Genomic DNA, 21,173 nt, shown 5'->3' on the forward strand with positions numbered 1-21,173 from the left:
ATGCTATTCAGAAGTTTACATTAGTGGAATAGTTTTACGCTGGACACTTTCTCCCTCTGGAAATGTTAGTTCTAATATACGTGTTGCTACAAATGGTTGGGTAACTACAATGTCAGTGTGTTTCATAAAGTATGGCAGTTTTCTTGTGAATGAAAAACCCCTAAGCATTAGAATCTGTCAGTTACAATTTCTGTATTAATAGTTTGTTTGCACAGAAGAGAGTGTAGAGCAAAAACCAGCTGCTTTCTCATTTTGGGGGTTTTCTCGAATTATGGTCACTTTGCATAAAATCTTGAAAAATATTAAAGGGATAGTCCAGCCAAAAGTTAAAATTCTCTCATCATTTACTCACCCGCATGATATCCCAGGTGTATATGACTTTCTTTCTTCTTCAGAACACATCTGAAGAAAATTTTAAAAATATCTTAGCTCAGTAAGTCCTTAAAATGCAAGTGGATGGTGATCCGAGTTTTGAAGCTCCTAAAATTATAGACAGCATAAATGTCATCCATATGACTCGATGTGGCGTAATCACATTGGCATTTGAAACACGAAAACTGAAGCACATGCAACACTCATGGAACAGCACTGTTTACAAGTGAGGAGGAATGCTGCGCAGAAGCTTTGTTGGTTTTTGTTTAGATCTGTATTTATCTGTTTCTTTACTCACAATGGTGCATTTGTGTGCTAATCCTGAATGTCTCAAACAAGAGGAGAAAATGAGATTACGTCCGTAACATGACAACATGAATATATTACATGAGAGACCACATGATCTCCACCCTCTCATGAAGCTTACCAGAAGCATTGGAATATAAGTACTTAAATATTCACACCAAAATCAATCGTATCTCTTTAGAATTTAAGAAGAAAACTGTTGGAGTCGTATGGATGACGTTTATGCTGACTAGCTGTGATTTTTGGAGCTTCAAAATTCAAATCAACATCCACTGGCATTTTAAGGACCTACTGAACTGATGTGTTCTGGTGAAGAAAGAAAGTCATAAACACCTGATCATTTGTGAGTAAATAATGAGAGAATTTTCATTTTTGGGTCAACTATCCCTTTAATATTTTAAAATATTGTGATCGTAATAAAATGTAGTTTTTGCACAAAAAAATTAAACTGTTAAGAGACTAAATTATTATTTGTAAATGAACAACTTTTAGTTTGTAGACAAGCGATTAAGTTACTGTTCCAAACAAACACACTGCTGCACCACTTCCGGGATCCTTTGGCAGAAAGAAGAGCAGCATTCAATGGGCATTTCGCACAAACTGAGCTGAAAATTGTTTTTATTAGCCTCGAACATGGAATATGAGGATATTGAAGTCAAATATAATTATTTACTGAATGTGTGTTAATAATTTAAATAGTAAAAAAGACCCATATTGTATGTCTGATGGTATTTTTAATTTTCATATGCCACATTTCTCAGGCTTTAGAAGTGTCTTAAACATGATAGGATGACTATTAAACAATTACATGCCTGACATCATAAAACAGGCCAAATTTATAAAGTTAAAAATAGTTTTTCAGATTATTCAGAAAGCCTACATAATTTCTTCACTGTAAACCATAGATATCCCTTTATAAAAAGTGTAGTCAGAACTTTAAGGGAATGCTAATTAAGGTAATTTCCATATCTTAAAGACAAGCTAATATAAAAACATTTAAATAAACATCTCTCTTCCTCTCTCTCTCTCTCTCTCTCTCTCTCTCTCTCTCTCTCTCTCTCTCTCTCTCTCTCTCTCTCTCTCTCTCTCTCTCTCTCTCTCTCTCTCACACACACACACACACACACACACACACACAATAGGCTTTGCCCATATCCACTATTAAAATCTTCTACTCGAAAGAACCCTGAACGCTGTGATGTCAGAATAATTCCATCTATAGACCAAAAGATCACTGCTTTTCATTTAGGGCCACTTTGCTTGAAATCATGAAATTAAATACAGTAGTGTGATTGTAATGTCTTGTGATAGTAATGGCATTTTGCATTTCTTTGGAGAAAACGTTGGTGCATATAAAAAGCAAAACAATTGAAAATATAGTTTAATTTAGGTTCTTAGAAAAAAATTGCAATGTACAATTTTCAGGAATTTTTATTTATTTATTTAACTGAGAGGAAGTTAAGTTTGGGCCTGGGAAAAGAATAATAGAGAAATACTGGCAAATGTAACTTTTCTCAACACTTCAATTAAAAACAAGTAATTCATGGACAAAAGGTTAAAGATTTTATTATATATATAAATTAGATAATTATAATAGCTTTAACATTTTTTTATATATATTATCTTTAAAAGGGGGACAAAATAGTTTCCCTACAATTGAAGAATCAGATTTATTCAAAATGTAAATTAAATTTTAAAAGAAATTAGTAGTCAGACATTTGAATCAGTGTGAAATGGTTTTCGTCCATCATATGAGTGGTAAGAATTTAGTTCTATGTACAAAAGGAGCATACACCATCACATGATGGCTGTTTTTGTTCGGGTGAGCAGACACACACACATGAGAAGTGACTGTTCCTGGAGCAGCTTGAGTGTGCACTCCCTGTTCCTGTTGTTTTACTGAAGTGATTCCAGTATCCTCTGGCTCAGGGCTGTGCACACGTATTTTGGTGGGCTGGTGCTAAAGCAAAAAAATATTATTATATATAATATATACATAATTACATATATACATAATACATATTACAAAATAAAGTTTACATACAGTAGCACATCTTTTACTTACATATTTATTTATTTCAATACCAGTGTTGGGTAAGTTACTCTAAAAAAGTCATTAATTACTAACTACTAATTACATCATCTACAGTGAAATTAGATTACTGTACTAATTACTCTGACTGAAAAGTAATTGCATTACTTATTACTAATAAGTAATAAGTAATGCAGAAAATCAAGTAATGCAGTAAATCAACCTGTTCAAGGTTGATAAAGATTCTAAAACCTTTATCAACCTTGAACAGGTGAAAAATACAAGGATAGACATGAAACTGTTCTTTTAAGTCCTTCAAATTAATCATATAAAATCAAATAAATTATTCATGAACTGGCCAAAGAATTTAAGGGGGCAGCATTAAATTAAACAACATACATTTTAACATTAGACATTAAATTTCGATTTAAAATTCACCATTGTTTGATATAGAAGTTTCATATAGACTATACTGTAATTAACGCAATTACATCAGAAGTAACTGTACATTATTTAACACATTACTGAAAATTACTTTTTTCAATGTAGACCTATCTCATAAGGTTAGTTCAACTATAATTCTGACAAAATGCTAATATTCAGCTAAAGTAGCTCCATATATGATTTTGATTTTGAATCGCCAAACCACTTTGTGTAGTTAAATTAATTGTGGGCATATAATAAGATTTCAATAAAATTAGAAGAACAGTTAAACTTTCAGATCTGAGCTTGTAAAGGCCCTGGACAATTGTATTGAAATGACAATCAGTTGTCTTGCCTACAACTACCAGTACATTTTGTGTAACAGGAGTAAAAATCGATAATTTAGGCTATATCTTAAAGCTTTTGCTAATCAGTATGAGCATGTAAACATTGGACGAATCATATATTTGCATATTTTCTTGTGATGGGTGACAGGTCGGCTAACATTTCTGTTATCCAAATATGATTAACTATTAACCACATAATGCATATTTATTTGTTTCAGTTGCCTGACAAAGGAACTAGCTGGCGTCTAACGATGGCGTCACAACGCTATTTTACGCCAACGCCAGACTAACTTGCTTGTTGTTAAGCTTAATGAGAGCTATTTCCTAAGTTAGGCTGGCTGTATAGAGATGTTTTAATAGTAGTTTAATTTCACAACAGTGACAAACAGTGCATTAATTGTGGTGGCTGAAGAAGCGGGAGGGGCAGGGTCTCATGAGGTCTTGTAGAATTAGAACTCAAATGCAGTTGTTGGGCATTACAACACGCTTTTAATTGAAAATTGATGCCATTGACCAAATTTTAAAAACTAACATGAAACATTTGAAAAAGAATTAGAAAAAAAATATGTCTTGCAAAAAGGGCATTTATATAGTCAGCAGCCAAAACGGCAAGTGCTAGAGCATCACCTGGGGTCCATCTGTGCACGTGTGTGCTCTGGCTAGGCATTGGCCCACAGTATAGAGCCCACACAGAGGATCACGACCACCTGCCTCCATATTCCTGTTGTCCAAACAGTAGTGCAAGTGGAAATGGCATCATTGGAAACGACTGGGCCCAACCACCAACATAGTATGCCCCACTGCAGACCTCTCTGCTGTCCTTTATCAGTTAATTCATCAGCACTGCCTAAAGCCTGGTACACACTGTACTATTTAAGTCATGAGTTTGCTGTCTGAGGCAAATTTCGGGAATAGTAAAAGATATATTGTGTCATAGGGTCAAATCAGCAGCCTGATCACTTAGTATGAACTAAACTAATGATGAAACTAAACGCCTTTGTGATGAATCTTTTGATTCTGTTTGTTGTGAATGTCAGAAATTTGGGTTGCAGTCCTGCAATGTGACTGCTCCTTCAATGGCCATTTAAGGAAAACCAATAGGCATTTGCTTTTTTGTGTGTGTGTGTGTGTGTGAGAGAGAGAGATGTTTATTTAAAAGTTTTTATATTAGCTTGTCTTAAGATATGCAAATGAACTTAATTAGCATTCCCTTAAAGTTCTGACAGCACTTTTTAAAAACTACAGTCTATAAATGTTTTTTTTTTATTTTCCAGGCAAATCAAGGCCAACACAAGTACTTGAGTTTATGCAGTACAATTTAAATCTTGCACACCAATGAGGATGTCAGAATGTGACAGAATGGATCACCCGTTAAACATTGTCTACTGTGACCAAAGTCTGAAGATGTATATTGTGACATAAAGATTGTTGTTGTTGCACAATCAAGATCTCACTGGGGTCATGTACAATCTGACAAGCATCAATCATAAAAGTCAGATAAAAATTGCACAGGGTACACCCGGCTTAAAGGAATAGATCACCTAAAAATTTAAATTCTTTCATTATTCACCAGATGTGTGTTTTCCTTCATTTTAGAAGGAAATAGAGCTCTGTCAGGTCCTTATAATGCAAGTTAACAAGTGCCAGGACGACGGTCCAAAAGTCACATTTAGGCAGCATAAAAGTAATCCACAGGACTCCAGTCGATCAATGAATGTCTTCTGAAGTGAATTGATAGGTTTATGTGAGAAATAAATAGATAATTTAAATGTTATTAACTTTTAAAAAGCTCTTCTTGCGAGCAGTTGACGCATCACGTAGCTGTCGTGTGACATAAGCATATCGGCGACTTCATGCGAGAATTCGGAAGCTGCGCTTATTTACAACAAAAGAACGAATGTCTTGTGAGAGTTCGGCCACTTCAAACAGTATCAGAGCCCTGGACTGAAGTGCCTATTTAAAGTAAAAAAATATATATTATCGACTTGTTTCTTACATAAACCTATTGATTTGCTTCAGAAGACATTCATTGATCGATTGGAGTCACGTGGATTTCTTTTATGTTGCCTAAATGTGACTTTTGGACTGTCAACGTGCTGGCACTAGATAGACTTGCACTTCTAAAAATCTTCATTTATGTTCTGCTGATGAAAGACAGTCATAAACATCTGAGATGGCATCAAGGTAAATGAATAGTGAGAGAATTTTCATTTTGGTGGGAAATATTCCTTAAATGCCATTTCAAAATTCAGGAAAACCAAGTATTTTAAATAGCCAGTAACTTGGAACCTTAAAAGTGGTTCACTTTATAAGAACTCAATCATAGCCAACTACAAATACTCTTCTACTGTTAACTTTTGCTGTAGCATAATGGATATTTTGTTTTATTACATTCCATAGAATTAAGATGCAGTGATAATCTGGAATTTACTGGACTCTGTCCCTCTTTTTATGGAAAATGCTGGCAGTTGGCAATTGCTGCTTTTTAAGAATACATTACAAAAAAATCTTGTAACACAAAGTGAAGACTGTGAGAGATGCAATACAGCATTCCTGCAAGGCATTTCTGTCAATATTGCAGACAGATTGTGTGAAGATTTAATGAACAGAGTTCTCTGAGGGCTTCGGGCTTTCTTCAGTTCTTCATTAGTTCTTCTGTGCAATGTCCCTAAAGACATTATGGTACGCAATATCACAGACTCCCACTGCACTAGATTTTTATAAATATGATTTTATATTGAGTGAATATGTATGCTGACTTTTCCCCCTAACTTTTTTAATTGTGTGTGTGTGTGTGTGTTGGCTGTGGGTTGGGTTTATTCAGACGCAGATGGGCAACAGTGATAAGAAGCTCTTCTGGGTGCACTGTTGGAATAATTTGGATGCCTTTTTATTCCCTGGTGAAATTTGACAGCCTGTCATTGGATAGTACTGCAGCCCTGCAAATATCAAGCTGAACCCACAAGAAGAATAAGGAAGGGATAATGAACAGTCAGCCGGTCATTATTTTAAAATAAACCCAGACAAGGTTATCAGGATCCTCGTGAAGGGATTATTTTGCAATAATGACAGGCTGACTGGACATTATCCCAAATATTACATGGCTGCTTACCAACTAAGTAAATAAATGGACAAGATATATTGATTTGATAATTATAATAATGTTATTATGTGAGAAGAAAGAGACTAGCACAGTGTAAGAGACTGATTGCCAGGTATATTTTAATATATGCTCAAATAAATGGTTTAACAGTCCTTACACAAAAATATTTGACTGTTGAATGCAGCAATTGACCTGTGTAAAATGATTTGCCAAGAACAATTAATGGACACATTGGACACTATTTGTGTAGTTTCATTGTTTTTATTTTATTTCAGTAGTAAGAATGAGTATTTCTGAAGCATGCATATACTTTCACATCACTTACCTATTCAATTTCTGAGCAGAGTTGATTTTTTTTGCTGGCCTGAAACCCAGCAGACAATGTAGCTGTAGATTGTACCACACAGAAATCTACATTGTATGCCAGGTTCACAACAGCACAAAAGAATTGATCCTTTACAGTCAAAAACCCATGCAATTGCGCAGTGGCAAATGTAACTCATTATTCGTCAGCAAGTCAAAAACCTTCACACAAAGACAGCCCCTCTGACAGGCAAATCCCAAAGAGAATGCAACATCTTGCCTTGTCCTTTGTTACCTAATCACTTAAATCAAATGTTCAGCAGTCAAACAAGACACAATGTCCCGATCTTTTCAAAGAATGTTGAACAGATGTCAAAAATAATTTTTCAGGGCTTTAGCTAGGTTGTGATAGTTCAACTCACCTTTATCAAATTGTTTTGAGAAGAAATACATGGTTAAAAGAACTGTAATGAAGTAGGGTACAAAAAAAAGTAGATTGGGCTTTTCACACTTTAAATTTGTCATTTTAAATCCAGGTTAAACAAAATCCTAGATTATTTATTCCATGTTTCACTCTGTTCATTCTTTACCCTGATTACTAATTAATCCTGGCTATTCAGGTATTAAGATTTTACACAAACTCCACACATTTCTATGCGCATGTTGGGATATTGCATAAAAAATACTGGATGCTCGCTTGAGTTGGATACATTTTTGGAAACGCATTTACCAAATATATTCTTATAGAATGTATATAGGAATATAGATGTACATCAAAAAAGTAATGTGTCTTTGCCTCAACAAAGCCATGTAAATATATCATTTGCTCAGAGAATACCATCAATATCGTCAAATAGCATTTTAGTTATTCTGAAATGCTGGAGCCAAAGCCTGTCATCAAAATGATTGGCTACTATTACCTCTCAGAACTGTCTGACATGCTTTCGCTCCCAGACACAAGGCATCTGCCACTGAACGCTAGCAAATATGAAGTTCGTCAGAGCATATTGTGTTTTATCTACATGCTCTAAATCAAAAGTAATTTATTATATTTAATGGAAAAAAGAGCCACAGTGGCTTCACCTTCCATTTTCATTTTTATTTTGCACCAATTTCCCCAGAAGTGACGATTTTGTTCTCATGTGGGAAGAAAATTGGATGGAAACATAGCCACTTTACATTTGTAAACCTAGGGTTAACATTTTATTTGCATCTATATGAAATCAATAACATCAATTAGAGAGACAACCTATTTGAATAACTGCTTGTCCATTTCTAAAAATGTCTTTGACACACTATAAAAATAATATTGTCTCATCACTATATATAATGCGTTCAGCATTATAGAGTTTCCCTCAGATGCTGAAAATAAACATAGGTTGTGTGACTGTACGAAGCACATGGATATTTAATGAGGTAAGCCCTGAGTTATGTTATGATTAGTTGTGTGTTGTTAAATAACTCGCTTTAACATTTTAGCACTGCATTGTTTCACACTGCATACCTTTTGCACTGCAATTGGGGTTAGCAAGAGAAAAGAGGAGCTAACCCTCTTTCAAAATTGCAAGTGTGAAATGTTTAACTGTACACAAAGTTTAGTTGCATTAACCTGTGGTTGAAAAAGACGATGGATTAGGCGCAGTGTGAAAAGCCCTTATATTGTCTAAAACACAGATATTGAATGGGAGAGCTGAATCATTCTGATAAACGAGACAACGTTATGACAAGGGCCCTTTTTAATGTTCATGACATAGAGCAAATCATAATCTAACAGGATGAAGCGTACATTTTGAAAACATACCACACAATCTGAAAGGAATGTGCCAACAGGAAGCAGAGAATGCCATCAGAGACCCAGTAGCCAGATGTAGCTGCTGATTGCAACACAGGATCTACACTGACTACTGAGCAGCTCATGAGCACCCTAACAAGTCACTGAAAACCTCGTCCACTTGAGCCATCCCAGTGTTCTAAGCGCCTTCCTGAGAAAGAAACAGAAGCGAGTGATTAGACAACCCAAAATCAAAGTGACAGCTGCTAAGGACGACGACAGCCCTTCTTTCTGCTCGCAGCTCTGGGGAGGAGGGGAAGCTGATCGCTCGATGGGCATTTTTAAGCATGCCATTAGCGCTCATTCTTTCCCATTAGTCTGGAGGTACGACGGCAGGCAGACAGAAGCTACAGCTCCAGCGCATTTCGATTGTATCTCTGTGCTCATCACACCCTTTTAACCAAATCTGACCTGCTTTGTGCATTTATCTCATAATAAAGAACAGTTAAATTGCTTGATACAGACATCTTAATACTTTGTATGACCTGACTATCATACAAATGCTGTAAGACATCATATAATTGTTTTGAGACTCCTCCCCAAATGTACTTAGTTTTTAGGTACGAAGTACCCCTCTCTCATTGAATAATCCGTATTTTGTCTTGTTTTCTAATTGAAATATGCAGGTATCCTTAAAACAAGATACTGTATATATACTTCAGAAGCAACTTGAATATAGTTTGAATATCCCCATTAGCAAAAAGTTTTTCCTTGTTTTAAGCATACATAAGCATCAACAAGGTAACACTAAAGAGAGTGGAACACATAGCACTGAATACATTCTGCAGAAATCTGTTTTTAGGGATGGGTGTTGAGTGTATAGCCATTTAGCAAGAACACACAAGATTATAGTAACATCAACAATAAAACATAATTATTCCCTCTCTGACTGACAGAAGTGCGCACAGATATAGGCTCTTTGCACACCCTCCTGTAAAGATTAAAGCCCTGCATACCTGAGACCTTGTGACTGTATTGATCAAACATACTTTGACCAGCTGATGGCCACTTGACTCCAATTTTTCCCCATTAAGGGAATTACTTGCTGTTCATTCCTCCATAGCCTCTCCCTTTCTCTAAATTCCACTGCTCTGTCTCTGCTCGCCATCAGCATTTTGACCTCTATCTGATCAGGGCATTTGACAGTGGCAGTATGAGGGTAGGACCGTGTCAGAGAACTCTTGGACATTTTGACTAAAAAGGTCTGGTCCACTGTTGCCTTTTTTCAGCATGGATAGTTGGATTTAAAGCATGCAGAGGGAATCCAGCCCACAGAAATGTTGAAAATATGCCATAGTAATCCCTTTTTTTTTGGACATAGTAATATCATATATTAATATAATAATAATTATTCAGTACCATATGGGAGGTTGATGCATAGCATGTCCATACATTTTTTTTAAAACAAGATTTTAGATCAAATGTAACATTTTTATTTCATAATGTTATATTTTAGGCGCTGTGATGCTGTGATCACCTTTTCTCATTTCAAAACAGTAATAGATCATTAGACAATTGCATGTTAACTTCCCAACATATTTAATTTTGGAATAGTTAAGGCTATTTGGTGAGCAGTCATGTGAGAGGGTCTTTAAAAGGTAGTGCTGAAAATCTGTGTTCATAATCTTTAATTATGGATCTCAGTATTATGTAGCCTTGTATATTGTAAACATTTGCTTCTCTTATGATAAATTAAGAACAAGTGCCTTAAATGAATAACTGATTTAAGTTTACATGAAGCATAAAAATAATATTCACATTGAAACATTTTTCTGCGTTGATGGCTGTAAAGTGGTTTAGATTAATTTAAGTCAAAATTTGGCATTTAATTTCCAGAGTGACAGCTGATGTTGACAGGTATACTGTGTCTCTGGCCCAGTAATTCTGTTCCATTTACAATTTAGTTGTATTTTATTTGGCAGCCCCCAAAGCAGGGTATGAATCTTAAATGCACAACCGCTCTGAAAAGATGTCAATAACCAAAGCTATGCTTTATATAACTAAACAATTCATGTGATTAAGTTCAAATTTTTACATGCAGTTTATACCATCCCCATTAGACTACCTAATTTGCAGTGGCTATTTGATGTTTGTGTGTGGTATTAAAACAGGGTGGGGGAGCATGCCATGAGGCTCTCCAGGGAGGAATGCGCTTCCTGCTGCAACTCTATTGTTTGCCCCTAAGGAGAAGACTCAGTCCGCGATTTCACATGAATGACCTGTAAACATTAGAAGAATTCTGGCACATTCCTTTCATAACCTTGCAGAATAACTGCTTAAAGCAAAGGGCCTGCCACTCGGCACATAAGGGACTCCTTGTATTTTAGATATCAGCGTTTTATCGAAGTTGTGATTTAAATTTGATAGCAAGCTAAAGTATAATAACTTTTTACTCATGTGGAATCCGAGATGCTATGTGAAATTTAGAAACTATATGCATTCATTCTATTCTAACAGTTGTTCTGGCAACTCTACAATTTGTTGTTTAATAACAAAGTATTAAATAACCCCAGAGGATTTAAATGTAGACACAAGACTAAAAATGAGCAAAGGTCTTCAAAAAGTCAGGAATAAAATCTGCTTAACATATGCACACTTTAAATGATATACAAAAATATAGCAACATAACAAAATTTCACAAAGCATGTACTCACCAGAACTGAACAGAAGACATGGAGCATAATATGAGCTGAACAGATTGAGCCCACTTGAATAATCCTGTAGGCAGAAAAAAAAGAGACCATATGAATATTATTTTCTGATGACTAAGGTTTGTTAGATATACAACCTTGATCATCCAAAAGCAGAACAATAAATATTTAAAGCAATTAATTTAAATTTGGAAGCAAAAAACAATTAAAAATGGTTAATAATAAGCCCAACAAGGCTTCAGAATTCTTATTAGCCCTTTACTCAACACATATAGGCCAAAGTATTATCTGAAACACCACAAGAGCCCTTTGACATCAATACCACTGAGAAATACATTTCTGTTCTAAAATGGATCTTAAAAAGGTGAGACGAACCCAAACAACATAGCCCTCTTGCTGACAGAGTTGGGCCCAAGCTTTGCATCTCTTTGGGTGTGCATTCTACTTCAATTCGACTACAAAACCAGCTTCATGAGACACTGTGATTTATGTTTTGCCAGAATACAAAAAGATGTGTGGAAAGAATGAGATACTCACACCTTAATTGTCATTGCACTCAAGACTGAGAGTTGTGTTAAAAGGAAAATGGCCTCAAAAGCCCTATTACAATCATGTATGGCTCATGTGCTTTTCATGCTTTGGAATGAATAATGCCAATGATCAAAGAGAAAAAAAAAGAGAAAAAAGCATGACAGGTAAATTCACGATGCTATAAAAAGCAAAGGCCTTTAGGTGGCCCTATGAACAGACATCAAAGTTATGACTTGTCAAAGCCTGGAAGGGAACTCCAGAGCAATATTTCAAGTGAGAGCAATTCCTCTTGGCTCCATAATGAAAACACAATCAAATAGCAAATGATTTATATAGCGCAGCTTTTTGATGAACAATGTTCAGTAACATTAATGATCAATCATTTCTAATGAAGACTTTCACAGCAGGCAGAGCCCAGATCACATCGAGTTTTGTGTTTATTGATGCAGATCCAGATACCGGGCAGGTCCAAAACCAGAACTGATGAGCCTCTACTTGTACTACTCACTATTTACATTATGTGGGCCAGGGCTGTCTTTTGGGGAGAGAAGCTTTGGGGGGGGGGGGAGAAAGGGAAGAGAGGAAGCTGCCAGGGTAACCTCCCTGAGCTGGGCTATTCCTGGAGCCCCAGCAAATTTCAGTTGATGTGGGTTTCCTCCTGGCTGCCTGAGAGATGACTGGCCTTACCACATCCAGATTTTGAGAGGAGCAGCAGCCGAGCCCTTACCAGAATGCTGTCAACGTGGTCGGCCACCAAACAGGAACTGAATCTTTACCCACACCAGCCCTGAGCACAGGAGATGGGGCAGCCATGTAAGGGAAGGAGGGGAACCCAGGGCAAGTGTTAGAGAGTGTATTGCTATTTGTACATACTAATTTATTTGTAGGAGAATGGGGGAAGCAAAAGAGAAAATCATTGTGCTCTGCATGCCCCGATGTTTTTGAGCCAGAAGAGCGAGAATCAAAATGTGATGAATGATTGATACATGCACAGAATATTTTTATTACTCAGTACTTTTGTCTTGTTTTCCAGTATAAATATCTAAACATCTTTAAACAAGATGCATTTACTTTGCTTCTCAAGTACATGTATATTTTTAAAAGGATGTTTAGATATTTTAACTCGAGAACAAGAGATTTTTGCAGTTTAGTATCACATATTGTAACATTTCAGTTCTGGTCAAACATCACCGAGGACTACTGTGTTGAAGAGGGAACTGGAATTTCTCTGACATATTTGAGGTAGTGAAGTACACCATATCCCTTAAAAGATTGTCTCATCTTTACTCTCCTGTCCAGTAACAGAATTATTTTCTATCTTTGAGGTGATATGGCCATAAGCCATGAGCCGGTGCTCATGGATTATGGCAAAATCCATTTTCAACTGAAGACTCTGGTTGTGTTTTGCCTACCTGTGACCTCCTATATACACAGGGCAATGCTTCTAAAGAAGTCTGGACTGGTTTCTATCAATACTGCCGGTGAACGGTCACCTGTTTGCCATGAACGCAGCTGTATTGGGAACTGTCTCATCAAAACAAGCAGTGAGCAGGGATCTACTTAATTCAAAACAAAACAATATCGCTTTCAGGAAGAGGTGGTCTTCTGTCATTATGAAAGCAGGAAGGTTGGTATTAAAGACTAATTCAATTTAGAATATGTGACCATGCTGTACCAGACTTGATGAAGGTTTGTGTCTGGGTATGTTGACAATCAACCTCAATAGGCTTTCTGTCATACGATCATATCAGGTTTACACAGAATTAGGCCCTAGCTCCATGAAAGGTGTAGGGGAAATTAATTTCATTCCCTAAGCCCACTTGCCCCTAACAGGGGGAGGGAAGAGTCAAATCTCTGCTTTCTACCAACTTTCTACGAATCAACATTAGACAGATGGCAGATCAGATAATGCTGCTCGCTCTGCTGTGAGGAGGGTGAACATAATTGGTTACGACCAGCTTCTTAAACTTTGCTAACCAGTGATAGACCGGATAGGACTCAGAAGCTCCATTTCACCAAAGAGTTCAGTGAAGGTGAGAGGTTTCTGCCATACTGCCACTGTGCTGGGAGTTCCCTTTGCCAAGACCTGAAAGTCTGCAGAACTGGGAAGTCCATTTGCTTTATGGCTCTTGTAATGTGGGTCCAATTTGAGTAAAGCACTACAGAGGGAATCAGTTTTGAAGTGAAAGTTGATCCTTTACCACACTGATGAGAACAGTGAAGTCCCTTGCCAAAGACCCCCTTTAAACCTGGTATTGAGATGTGCTATGGGTGATCCGTTTGAAATGGGATGATACTAAAGACAGGTGTAAAAGGGCTCAAAATGCTTTGAGATTTGTTCACTTTAACCACATTCAGAGGTGGTTGAAAATGGTCAAAAACACTTGTGACCACATTGGGCTCAGTGTAAACACTAATTTGTTCGAAAGTGTTCTAACGACAGGGAAGCCCTGCCTACTCACCTGTCAAAAAAACTCTACGCTAAAACAAGAGTTTTGCAGTTTTGAAAGGAAATAACCGTGCAATCAGAAAATTTGAAAAACCATATACATACAGTACATGCACAAGAACTATTTCAGTGTCCCTGACTTCAACATACAGAGATTCAGATGAAAAGCACACACATCTGAAGCTTATTTAATACAGGTATTCCACTAAAATAATGGAGAATTCTGCTCTAAACATTAAGTTTGTGCATAGATTAAATGTTGCACTGCCCAAAATTTTTTTCTACTTTGATATTTTTTGTGAAAATATCGCAACATTCTAAAATTGACTGTATGCTAATGGTGTAAGTAAAAACCTTTTTTAAGACATGCATGTATTTGTCCTACCCCGCTGGAAAATATTTTTTTCTTGTTTGAAGCATAAACCCCACTACATTTTGTTAGTTTTCTCTGCAAAAGTAAGAATTTTGTTTTTTGCATTGAAATACAACTGAAAAAAAAAACCTGTGTGCAGTTTTTATAAAGCTTTTTCTTTTTTTTGCTTTTTGTGCTTTATTATCACACAGTGACAGACTGACATAGTGATTTATGTATGTTGTCATGAAATCAGAGACCCTCCCCTCGCAACCAGAACACAAAAGAGAATGTTAACCATGTATAAACAATTATGCATCTCACCTGTCCATATGATATCTGATCTCCCAAAACAAATCTTAATACCTGGTGTAAACAGGGCCAAAGAAACACAAAAAATGAGGCACACACTTTCCTGCAATTCAGAGACTACTCCAGCTACTGGAAGTTCTGCACATGAATCTAGGCTCTCAGTAGGAGAAGCGAGAGACTCTTTCCAGAGGGTTGTATTGATGGGAAAGAGCTGGCACACAACAGAGCTTACAATTCCTTTACATGGCCTTGGCAGAAGTGTGGGCTCAAGCAAGAAGGGAGCAAAAGATCCAGAGCGAATCAGTCTGGCCCACAGCACACCCACTCACACACGCTGGCCTGGAGGTTATAAGCCTTCTATTGGGTGCCCTGGGTTCAGTCCTGCTCCCGAAGCACACTGAAGCATATAGCATTACACCTAAATTAGGGCTGATAAATTCTTCTCCATTAGAGCAACACATTGCTCTTAAAATAGCTATAATACTCACTCGGTTTGAGAGAGCACTGAACATGCCATTGATCTGCAAACCACCTCCACCCTTGAGCATAGATCGCAAAGGCCATAAAGAGGCTTCCAGGGTTGCTCTGGGTTTCTGCTTTAAATGCAGCAAGTTCTCTATCTTTTCCAGAAGTTGTTCTAATAAAGCCATTTCATAATAGAATCGCACAGAAAGATGAAACCTCTGAATTGAGAATCAAGACAGCTTTATCCCTTTTTAACAAGTGCCTTGAGGACCTGCTTAGCCTCATAGTACTATGTGAATGTGGTTGTGGGCAATCTGCTACCTGCTTCATAATTCACACTGATTAGCCACTGGAAACACAGAAAGAGAGAGGAAATGCTCTGATCTCCATTGATACTCATTTTCCATGACGTGTTGCTGCACGTATACTTTCTTTGCTTATTGGAATTCAATGCACTGCCTGCACTCTGCCCAGATGGGGAAACACACAAAGTGCTGGATGTGTGTGTGTATGCTCTCTGCCGTTACCTGAGCATGGACATCACAAACACACACCTCACTCTTTCTGCATCCTTCTACAGTGTCTCTTTTTGACTTTCATTACATCAGCAGAAGGGAGGCATGGGGACAGTGCTGGGAACAAAAGCTCTCTTACGGGGAAGTCTGTCTTATGAAGACCAGATTTCAAGCTTGAGACATGTAGAGCGTGAGCAGTGAATTGTGCTTGCATAACCTGACAAACTGACCCTGTGGCACATATGTTATGGCAGGTTTTAGAGGCAGTGTTCCACACTGTGACGTGCCAGTGGCTCCCTCTCCTCCCTTTCCAAAAACGAGTCACTCCTGCCACTCCCTGTATAGGGAGTGTATGTCTGATGTCTCGTTCAGCACAAGTGCAAAAATTAGTATTCCATTGTTTAAAAAAAAAAAAAAAAGCTACCTGATGATTCACAACTGCCACCGAAAGCCTAACAACTGCAAAAAGCATGACCTAGAAAATAAAAGTGGTGTCACACCCAGAAAAGTTCTTTGATTTACAATGTTGATTTCTAAATTGATTCCCTGTGAAATAGTGCTAGAGAAAGAAGGCAAGATTTCTTGTTGACCTGAGACTATCGTTTCCTCTAAATACCATCTGTGGATCACATTATACTATCATGCTCTTATCACAGACAGCAGAAGCCTGGTGATATGATAAGCTGGGGTGTTCCACGTGGAGCATACTGACAAATTCCTACCTTATAAGATTTGAAGAAATAGTTTACCCAAACATTTATTCACCATCATATTGTTCCAAACCTATGTTACACTCTTTGGTGGAACACAAAAGGAGATTTTAGACAGTATGTTAGTCTCAGTCACCTTTCTCATTTCATCTTTTGTCTATACAATGAAAGTGAATGTTGACAGAGGCTGTCATTCTGCCTAACATCTCCTTTTGTGTTCCACAGCGAGTAAATGTTGACAATTTTCAATTTTGGGCAAATTATCCCTTTAGGCCAAACTTCTTTGGGTGGGCATATTGGTTTGCCAATTGTGAGCTAGGCCAGAGGGAGTTGTACATTTTGTATAGTTTAAGAAAACAAAGAGATGGAGGACGCATGAGCATGTTGGGGTGGGCGTAGGTTCTATTGCCGCACCCTTCTGCAAGCGCAGGGGTCAATGTGTGGCCGGCACATTCCTTTTGCTGTAAGAGGCGTCAGTCTCACACGCATACTCACACACACCCTCTCCACACCCAACGCCCCTTCCTCCAACTTCACATCCTGCCAGAGTCTCACATGGTGGCAGGTAGCCTGAGATCTAACTTTAGGGTTGCTATTGTTTGCTGTAGTTTCTGGAAGGTGCCCATGAATAGTCTGCAATAAAATAATTGTGTGTGAAGTGACGGTTTAAGGGATTGTAACAGCACTTCCTGTGTCTGGAGTGCCCTAGAGTTAGTGGCGTGCTACATAGATTGAAAGTATAAAATGACAGTTCAATCAACTTTTAAAGGGATAGTTCAACAACATTTTTTAATTCTCTTCTGAATTACCCTCATGTTGTTTCAAATCCTGTTTGTTCAAGGGAAGACAAAAGGCAGAATATTAGGAACAGACAACTTAATTTACTTTCACTGCATCTTTATTCCATACAGTGAAAGTGAAGGCTGTCACTCTCTAACATTCACCCTGACATCTCCTTTTGTGTTTGATGGAACAAAGAAAGTCATACAGGTTTGAAACAACATGAGGGTGAGAAAATTATGTATAAATTCTTATTTGTGGGTGAACTAACCATTTAAGTCTCATACATTTAAGCCTGTTTAACTTAATACCTGTTGAAAAACAAAAGCATTATTTTGGTTATAAATTAATTACATTTGAGTTATATATAAATATTTTAGATATACTTTAGTTTTAAAGTAAAAAATAATTGCATTGTTTTGTACAATTAATGCAAACTATACATTACATTGTGACATTGCCGGTAATTCATTATTATAAATAAGACTATATAAATATACATAACATTATTTTCAATTATGAAAAATACTCTCTGACACAAAGTGAGAACAAAAGCCAACCTCTTTAGAAATTGTATCTCTGAAGGTCGTTTATGCACATGTACTACAGTAGTTCATGAAGGACAACATCTAGTTATACAGCCAAATCCAGTGTGTTTCTCTATACACACATTCTGATTGGCTAAAGACTAAGTGTTCCTAGATAAACGTATGCCGCCAGGACTTCTCTTTTATATGCTTTAAATTCACACACGTACTCACACACACACACACACAGAGTTCAAACTCACAAATGTATTTGTACACACACAAAACCACTCTACCTTTCCTGCCCAACAGCGATAACACACTAAAGAAGGTAACGGTAAATCTAAACACCCACAAGCTGGCCACTAGTGGGCCGGCCAGCAAACCAGAGTATGTGTCCTCTGATTACCAAAGAGTAGCCGGCCAATCAGAAGTGATCCTCAAATGCTCCATTCATAAGAAGCAGCATTGTGTATGGTACTCTGTATAAATTCTTCCTCCTTAAATGCTTGCTAGCCATAGCCGCAACAGAGTGCTCAGTCATTGGAGGACACTCAAGGAGAAAAACTGACAAAACAACCACTGTCCTGGGGGAACCCACAAAATATGTTCAAAATATGTTCAGCCGCCAAAAGGCACATTGACAATTCTTCCTCAAAAAAGGACACACATGTTCTATGTAGAAAACCGCCACTACAAATCTGTGCACAAATCTAACATCATTCAACTTAGTAATCCACATTCAGAAGTATATGTTATCATGAGTGGATAAGCCTGAGATCATTTTCCATTTCAGTTCATTAATTAGTTTCAGTTAAGTTAAAGCTATCAATTTTCCTTATTTAAGTTCCCTCATGTGACATAGACAGAAAACGAAAGCAGATTTTATGAATGGCAGACCTATACGCACAATACACACAAGTTTATACTGTATATTATATTAATATACACTACAAAATAATATATATATATATTGTACCCTCAGACTCACACACTAATTGTAAGAAGAATTGTAAGAATCACCTCATTTTGACTTTCTCAGTCAACTTATCGAAAACCTGCAAACAATTTCTCAGTTTTAAAGCACACCATATGATATCCATTAGTAGCCAGAGTTCTCCTTCCTCATTGACTTACTCAGTCTGGGTGAAAAGGTTTTCTTGATGGCTTAGCGCTGCCTGCATGTGCAGGGTCCCCGACATCCCCCCTATATCCAGCCTCTTCAGGAGCCGCAAACTTACAGAGAGTGAGAGAAAACGTGGGAGAGAGAGACAGAGAGAGCTATATATTGGATTTTTGCTCTAATGTCTCACTGCTGGAAAATAAAACAAAACTCTACTCAGCTCAACAACATTATCGGTCTTCTTCATATGAATTCCAGGCTTAAACACGCTCTGTCTTCCAATCCCTCTGACTCTCTGTCCTTTTTTCTCTCTCTTTCCACTCGCATTCTTTAGTGACTAATCAGTAACACTCTTAAAGTGACAGAGACAGAGAAAGCGTGCCATAGACTGTGCTTCCCTGTTTTAGCGGCGACCGAATAATATCATTGTTATCACTGTCACTGAATTTAAACTCTGTACAGCCCCCTCCCACTCACTCTCCATCTTTCCCTGCCCCTGTCGCTCTCACACCCATACAACAGTCTCTCTCTCCCTCTAAACAGTCAGTCATACACTGGAGACGGACTGCCAGAGTACTTATAGTGTCAGAATGAGGGGCTGAGCAATTTGCCTGCAGCCTATCAGTGTTCAGGGCAGTGTCCTGTTTCAATGCTGCTGTGAATTGAGAGGTTAGAGAGAGGACACCCATTCAGAAAAAAGAAGGGGGAGAGCAAAAGGGAGGAAGGGAGAGAGCGAGTGAGAGAGAACAGCCAGCAATCGTGGTGAAAAATGCCTAGGCTGTTCCTAGGATCTTTAGAAGCAGGAAACTCCCCTACTTATGTGACTGAGGACCGGTTAGTGTGCTTCAATAAAGAATTCTACTCTGTTCTCCCATTCTAAACAGTCTAAAACCTAAAACAGCTGACATACTTATTTTCTTATGAGGTTCAACATTGTCAAGCATACTCGCACCATTCATAACAATATGAATTATGGTATGAATAAAACCTTGTATCTTCAACTTACTTTAATACAGGTGTTCTCAACTTTTACAGACTATTTGACAACCCAGGGACCACAGGTATAAAAAAGCTAACTTTATAATAGACTTTAGAATAATTTTCATTAATAGCATGAATAAACATTACCTTCTATAATGCTAACAGACCATTAATGTACAATATTATGAATTCTGTTTTGAAATATACAGAATATTTTTATTAAACGTGTTAGGTTTTATATAACTGTTCATGGACCACTGGTGGAAAACCCTGCCCTAAACTACTTAACTAGTGTACTAAATGAGAAAGGGAAAAAAAGACATAAGGTGTCAAATGTACTATATAGTTTGCTGACTCATAAACTTGCAGCTGATAAAATAAATGTTTCATATTAGAAAGTAGATAGAAAACTATTTTATTCTCCAACGTAATTTAAAAAAGCTCATATTTCTTTTATATATTTTATACATCTCCCTACAAGCATTGTCCATGTAGTTTTTGGAAGCCTGATTAAAAACAAAGCTTCTCATTCAAATATATTCCAGGATCTCTGGATTTTCATCATTTTATCTGTATCTCCATAAATCCCCAACTCTCCATCCAGGAGAAAGTAGCTGAATTCTCATAAGCTTTGGGAAACCCAACACCACAGAGATACATTCAGCTGTTTAATATTTCAGAACTTCACATTTCCACTGAATTAAAAGATAGACAGAAAGAGAGATGCAGGGAGAGTTGGAAGAAACTGCAACTGTACCTGCCCATCTCTTGGTCCACAGCCATCTGGAACCAGAGAACCACTGAAACTTCTTTTAAACTGCCATATTTTTGCTGTTAGTCACAGAAAGAATAGTGAGTCATCTCCGTGTGCCACGGACCGCAACGCGTGGAGTTTGCACAAGCCCTGTGTTTTACCCCAGCCGCCTGAGTAACACAGCGCGACTCTGTGCTTCCCTTACTGCCCACCTTACAATACACAAACAGTGGCTGGTCAGCCAGCACTGCCGCCCCGTAACAACCCACCAGCTCTTCAACCACTGCTGATTTTACAGGATGCTCA

General features: G+C 37.5%; 1 long non-coding RNA gene across 1 annotated transcript in view; it reads right to left on the minus strand.

Moving 5' to 3' along the window:
- Nucleotides 1-8,711: 8,711 nt before the first annotated feature.
- The window catches only part of LOC127659301 (uncharacterized), a 30,159-nt gene continuing 17,697 nt past the window's right edge, over nucleotides 8,712-21,173 (minus strand). The window contains exons 3-4 of the long non-coding RNA XR_007972516.1: nucleotides 11,372-11,435; nucleotides 8,712-8,868 (exon numbers count right to left, since the gene is read on the minus strand). This is a non-coding gene — a long non-coding RNA (uncharacterized LOC127659301). The remainder of the gene's footprint in view (nucleotides 8,869-11,371; nucleotides 11,436-21,173) is intronic.

This window comes from Xyrauchen texanus, chromosome 18, assembly GCF_025860055.1.
Source record: "Xyrauchen texanus isolate HMW12.3.18 chromosome 18, RBS_HiC_50CHRs, whole genome shotgun sequence".
Taxonomy (NCBI): Eukaryota; Metazoa; Chordata; class Actinopteri; order Cypriniformes; family Catostomidae; genus Xyrauchen; species Xyrauchen texanus.